The following is a 7,975-nucleotide window of genomic DNA, read 5'->3' on the forward strand; positions in this document are numbered from 1 at the left end:
CTGAGTAAACCTTTAAAACTTTCCTCTAAAGTGAATGTTCTCACTTATTGTAGATCCCTTAGCAAGATGCCTTCTCCTTGGATCTCCATCTTCTTGGTAATTATTTTGCCTTTAAGAATCACTCATAAGCTTCCATGAATTACCTTGGAAAACTAGGCTTGTGGGAGCCTCCATTAGATGAGAACATAAACCCTAATTTTCTAGAGAGAGAAAATTTATTCCTTTTTTCCTTCTCATAAAAATCACCCCTAAAATATACATAGACCATGTATATTTATAGGCAACATAAAGGTAAAGAAAAGGAAACAACTAATCCTTCTCAATCTCTAATTCACATTTCTCAAATCTAATATGATTCCAATATCAAGTTGGGCTATAAGTGAGAATCCATTGGGCCTATTATTTTATTGGCTACAATGAATTAATGATTGGCCCGGTCCATGGACCCAATTAAATTAATTCATAAATTAATTTCTACTCCACTAAAAGAAATTAATTGAACTCCAATTAAATAATAAATAACCTCTAAGTCAATGCTGCACTTTGACCCCTCTATGCATAATTAGTTATCGGATAAATAATGCCATCAATCCGACTACTTAATTAATATATTTATTTTGGTACCTTTGATTATTTCTGGCTCGATCACAATAAAACATTTATTCGACAAAAATAATAATTTAATAAATAAATATATAATAAATCATTTTGTCTAAAATCATACGAAGGCCTTCGAATTTACTTTGTGATCAACCATAATCAATACAAAATAAATACAAGTAGCAATGATGCAAATATTGAAAATATAAACCTCTAACTATTAATTACATAACTACCCGAAGTGTCGGTCTAAGGATCCCGAAGAATCCGCCGAACAAATCAAAGTAATTATTAATTAATAAAATAGTCTATACTTTTCTCATACTTAAAAGTCAAATGCCATGACGGTGATAGGGAGTAATTGCATACGACGGCTCTCGCAATATATCTCAACCTAACGCGGATCCAGTTCAAGTCTTAATTAATTATGAGTCCATCCATAATTACCGACTATGAACAATTTATAATTACTATTTATATATCATGCATTGATTGCCATCACATACATATATATAAATATTTCTTGTAATTACATGGACACTATCAATTTCATAGTGAATCGAAATATAATACATTGAATTCACCAATTGTATAAAACATAAATATTTCAGAAACGTCAGGAACATATGTCAATTAATCCAAACAGGAATTTGCTATGCCAGGGCATATAAATCCCAACAGCTCCCACTTGCCCTCATAGCCAATTCAAATTGCACATAACTCCAATGTTATCCAGATGATGATCAAAAGTATTGATCAATGATACCTTTGATAATGGATCAACAAAGTTGTGTTCCAATGCAATGTTCTAGCTACAAGTACATTTTCTTGCCGGACAATATCATGTAGAACATGATACTTCCTATCAGTGTATTTTGTTCATCTATGGAACCTTGGGTCATTGGTTTGGACTATTTCTGCACTATTGTCGCAATATAGCTCGATAGGCAGGCTAGTATGCTCCACAACCTCTAAATCAGTGAGATCAAACCAATAGGCTTATATTGCCACCTTTAAGGCTGCAATATATTCCACCTGCAGGTTTGAGTCAACAGTTGAAATCTGCTTGACAATCTACCAACTGATTTCCCTTCCATTAAGTGAACATACATTAAGTCATGAACCTCATAGTATTTACTTCTGATTGAAAATCAGAACTAGCATACCTGACTAAAACCATATCATCACATCCATAAATGAGTATGATATCATCGATTCTCCTTAGGTACTTAATGATATTTTTCACAATAGACCAGTTGTCAAGTCCAGTATTGGACTGATCTCTACTGACTATCCCTACTATGTAGCGGATATCCTGTTTGGTATAGACCATGGCATATATGAGACTCTCATATGCCGAAACATATTGTTCCAGTCTCATTTGCTCAATCTCCTTTGATAGTCTTGAAAAACTACTTACTCGAGAGAGCCATCCATATCAATAAAGCAATAACTCATTCTTTGAGTTATGCATACCAAACCTGGTCAAAACTTTATCAATGTAGGATTATTAAGATAAGCCTTTTTTTCCTTTTAACCTGATCTTGCAAAAGCTTGATCCTAGGAATCTAGCTTACATCCTGAAAATCCTTCATTTAAAAGTAATTGAACAACTACCTCTTTATTGATGACAAAACTTCCACATCATTCTAAATGAGTAGGATGTCATCAATATATATAGAACTAGAAAAATAATGACATTCCCTTGTACACTCATGATTTATTCACTAAGAAATCTTCTGGTATCTCTTTGTAGATTAACTTGCCTTCCATAGGAATCACCCTACTAGAAAGTTCTACAAGATCCCAGAATTTATTAGAATACATAGATTCCAACTCTGATTTCATAGTAACTCACCAAAACGATCTGTATCCACATCGGTTCACGCTTCCGTGTAGCTTACTGGGTCCAACTCATGTTTAACAGGGATGTCCATAATGGTCTCACCTAAAAACATGATTCTGTCGAATTGGATGATAATCCTCCCACTACATCAATGTACTGATGCAAGAATCTGTGTAGTAGATGATGCTAACGCATCAATAGGGAATTCATATATTATTCTCAATCTCTATAATAAGTGTGTTCACTTGTGGTACATCTGGTACTCTTACCATATTCTCTAACACTATGCTACTAGGTATGTGATTCATAATATGATTCTCCTATAGATAAACAGTAAGTGTAAACAATCAACTTTTATCATTGAGATCATAAAATAATCAGTCCTAGTGACATTTTAGAGTAGCTATCAAATCTATCATGCATATGATCTGTTTCCAACTTACTTGTCCATATCAAGCGCACATGTGCAAGACTACCCCATATGTGCATGTGATTCAAACTAAGATTTAGTCAAAAACACAGCTCAACGGTATCCTTGAGATAGACTAAGATGGAATGCAGTTCATAATGCACATCGATGTTATTAACGCTAAACTCTTAAATGAAAGAGATAATGTAGCATTGCTGATCATAGATCTAACCATGTTAAGTAGAATTCTGTTATTCCTATTTGACACCTAAATACATTTAGCGTTAATTGCGGAAAACTGGTACATAATACCCTCATTGACCATATAGTCTTTGCACTATCCCAAGAAATACTCATATCCTCGATCAGATCGAAGTGTCTTGATAAGTTTACCTAATATGTGTTCCACATCAGTCTTAACCTTCTCAAAAAATACCAAGAGTTTAAGACTTGTGTTGCATCAGATAAACTTATCCAAAACGTGAGTAATCTTGCTTGGATGTTCATAAGACCACACGTGTCAGTGTGTACCCTCCAATTGTCCTTTATGTCTATTTCATCTAGCTAATTAAGCCCTAAGAGTTATCTATCCTTCAAAACAGGGTTCACAAGTTTGGTTTAGGCTCCCCTGCCTCACTAGGTAATTAACCTTCTTTGACCAATCTTTGAATCTTATATTGATTGATAACAACCCAAAAATAGACATTAAAAATACAATGAGTCAGGAATAACAAATTTTCTCTTAACATTCAATCTAGAAGATCCAACATTAGTTTCTACATCCTGCAAATCTTAAGAGTTTGTGATTATAGTATATTAACCATCTTTCAATGCACCAGAAGTAATCGCATATCTATTCAATTTTATAAAACCAGTTTTACAAAATAACGATCTAGTTTTTATAAGCCAAAAGTAAAATAAGAATGAGATTGCGTTTCACTTCTGTGCATAAAGATAGTTCTCTAATACTAATATCCTCATATCTCTAATTTCAGATGTAATACTCCCACTGACTAAACTACAACATTGGCATCAGGTCAAAAGATAAATATATATCCATATCATCAAGGCTTCTGGATTCCTGAAATCCTTACAATAAATTGCAAACATGTTTAGTGGCTCCAGAATCTATCCATCAGGAATCAATAGATACAACCACATAACATGGCTCAATGATTAAATATATATTTTCCTATGCCACGTCATTGCTTAGACAGTTTGTCCTTTAGTGTCTTAGTTAACGGCAAAAGAAACAGTTTCATTCGCCCTCAACATACACTGCCTTATTCCCTTTAACCTTTTAGATACCTATGTTTTGTGCTAGCCTAGTCCTATTATCATCCTTCTTCTTTGCTTTGCCCGTCCACTTGGGCCTAGAAGAAGATGGTATAGACTAGGTTAGATTGATAGGAACGCCCATACTCTTGATTATCCCTTCATCTGTTACCAATTCTATAAGAATATCAGCGAGTGTGAACTCAAACTGATTCCTTATTTAGTTCACTATAACAGAATCGAACGAGTTTGGTAACAAGACAATAATCATGTCAACTTGAAACTTACCACCCAAGTCCGCCCTATTGATCTCCAGCTAATTTTAAATAATAAACAATCATTTTCCAAAATTTGATTTCAAACTGGAGTTCATGAGGTTATCTTGATGGTATTTAAATTTGACACAGTACTTAGGCATATGCTCTATCTAATCTCACCAAAATATCTCATTGACATTTAATATGATGCTTGAAGAAAATAAAATAATACAAATGTTAGCTTTGGAGTATATTCGAGTTAAACTCTAGAATATTGCACCAAGTCATATCATTTGTCTTATCTAATTTATTAAAAGCATTAATGTCAAATTTGGTATCTAAAAGTAAAAGAGATAGGTATAGGAGTAATAAACACATTTTGTACCCTTACGTTGTGAATAAAATATCTAAGTTCATTTTTCAGTCATTATAAATAAGGTCCAATATCATAGAATATGTAAGCAAACAGTTAAACTGGATTAGACATAATTAATCTGAATATAAATGCATTCATACAATATGCAAGGTGAACTATTAATAATGTCATGCATATTTAAAATTAAAATGAGCTTGTTAACCACATAATACAATAAATCTCAATCGAACAAAAGATCATTATCATTATTGGTGAACAATCCCTTTTAATTAATGCGGGTCCCTCAACTCTGTAGCATAATAAATCAACTAATCAATATGTCAATAACTTATCCTGTTGGAGGAGTTCATTATTACTATTATTGAGATTCATTTGCTATGAAGCGAGCACTTCCATTAAAATAATAATATGTGGGTCCCTTAACCACTGCATGAAAAATCGAATAACCAATACGCCAATAACTTATTCGGTTGGCGAAGTTCATTATTGCTATTGGCGGGTAAATCCCATCATTTCCATATCTCTTAAGACAATGCCTTATCTATCATATGAAATGATTCCCGATTTAATTTAGCCTTTCTAAAATCACCTAGTATAGACCACTTCGTTGGGAAGCTAACACTATTGATTTTAGATTGAGTGTATAACGTTATTAAAACTCTAACGAAAAATTAAACATTAAATATGTTGTCATTATAATCTAGACTCTTTAAATCATGCGTAGGGCCTTATTTTTAAAGATCTAATTACAATGAACATTTAATATTTGTATTTTCATGAGACAACCATTCTTGTAATATTAAGACTCTTCAAATCATGCGTGGGGCCTTATTTTTGAAGATCTAATTACAATGGTGTTAATAACAAAGGCCATGGGGCAATGTATAAAAATTCCCGCTCCCACTAAATTTTTAATCATTCATAATTAGGATTTTCATTTTATTCATTTACATGATATAATGCATGCAAAACGTCTTGATTTTAATCCAATTAAATTTAGAAAATATTTGGACTTTAAACGATTCACTAATATTTAATTTGAAGCACACTTTAAAAATAATTTACAAAAAAAAATAATTTTGCGTTTTCCAATAAGTGCCCTTAAATTAATTAGTAATCAAATCCAATTAATTTTCATAACTTAATTAATATAAATCAAGCCATTTAAATAAATATCATGGATCCAATGCATGAATAATAATTAATTAACAATTATACATTCCATGCATTTCATACATCACATAAATAAACAAATAACAGATAAAGCAAATAAAATGGCCAATGGAATCAACTTTTAACATTTAACCACTCTAAGTATTGCGCGAGGATCATCCATCGGCTTGCAAACACCCACATAAGGTTGGTACGCACCGGGAGAAGCAAAACACTGCTTGGAACGCGCCTGGGGCATGCTGCAGGTGAAGGCACGCGCCCCCACGCGCTGGCACGCGCCTAGGGCGCGTGGGACGCGCCTCCACGCGCCTGCACGCGAGTGGAAGCCATACCACCTTGGCTGGCGCGTGCAATGCACGCGCCAGCATATGTCTCCTCCTGGCGCGTGTTCCTCACGCGCCAGGCTCACCCCACCTGCACCACATCTGATCCCAGCCTTCTCCGACGCCTCTTCTCGCCGCCGGCGATGCTCCGGCCACCGGAAAAACGCCGAAAAATTTCAGAAAAATCAGAAAAATTCCCAGAAAATTAAATTAAGCCTAAAAAAATTCCAGAAAAATTCCAAAAAATTCGGAAAAATTCCAGAAAATTACTGAAGCATAATTTAACCCTTTTGGACCTTCTTGAAGCTTCATAGCATCTTTTGACGAAGATTACATGGCTTTAAAAATATTTACAATTTGAAATACAATGGAAAAAAATTAAATTACATCATTGAACTTTCAAACGGCTAAATCAAAGCCTTAATTACATTCATCCAAAGATAAAATTACATCAATTTAACCCATAAGCTTCATCCATGGCCCAACCATACATCATCATTCATTCAAAATCATTCATGCATCATTATGTATCAATATATATCAACATATTAAATCATACATCAACATACATCAATAAAAATATATATGAATATAATTTTGGATCCATGAATGATGATTTTCATAAAATCATGATCTCTAGTAATGAATCAAACCATGCTCTGATACCACTGTTGGGAAACGTGCAAGTTTTAAAAACTTTTCGAGGGATTTTGATTCATAAATCTTGATTCATCACATAGAGACAAGTTTTATGCAAAAATAAAAATATGATGTATCATTCAATTAATGGATTGAATACTTACTTCAAAGGTCTGAGTAAACCTTTAAAACTTTCCTCTAAAGTGAATGTTCTCACTTATTGTAGATCCCTTAGCAAGATGCCTTCTCCTTGGATCTCCATCTTCTTGGTAATTATTTTGCCTTTAGGAATCACTCATAAGCCTCCATGAATTACATTCGAAAACTAGGCTTGTGGGAGCCTCCATTAGATGAGAACATAAACCCTAATTTTCTAGAGAGAGAAAATTTATTCCTTTTTTCCTTCTCATAAAAATCACCCCTAAAATATACATAGACCATGTATATTTATAGGCAACATAAAGGTAAAGAAAATGAAACAACTAATCCTTCTCAATCTCTAATTCACATTTCTCAAATCTAATATGATTCCAATATCAAGTTGGGTTATAAGTGAGAATCCATTGGGCCTATTATTTTATTGGCTACAATGAATTAATGATTGGCCCGGTCCATGGACCCAATTAAATTAATTTATAAATTAATTTCTACTCCACTAAAAGAAATTAATTGAACTCCAATTAAATAATAAATAACCTCTAAGTCAATGTTGCACTTTGACCCCTCTATGCATAATTAGTTATCGGATAAATAATGTCATCAATCCGACTACTTAATTAATATATTTATTTTGGTACCTTTGATTATTTCTGGCTCGATCACAATAAAACATTTATTCGACAAAAATAATAATTTAATAAATAAATATATAATAAATCATTTTGTCTAAAATCATACGAAGGCCTTCGAATTTACTTTGTGATCAACCATAATCAATACAAAATAAATACAAGTAGCAATGATGCAAATATTGAAAATATAAACATCTAACTATTAATTACATAACTACCCGAAGTGTCGATCTAAGGATCCCGAAAAATCCGCCGAACAAATCAAAGTAATTATTAATTAATAAAA

Source organism: Cornus florida, unplaced genomic scaffold (genome assembly GCF_030987335.1).
Source record: "Cornus florida cultivar Cherokee Brave unplaced genomic scaffold, ASM3098733v1 CherokeeBrave_3.0.0_Hap2_Chr05, whole genome shotgun sequence".
NCBI classification, from domain to species: Eukaryota; Viridiplantae; Streptophyta; class Magnoliopsida; order Cornales; family Cornaceae; genus Cornus; species Cornus florida.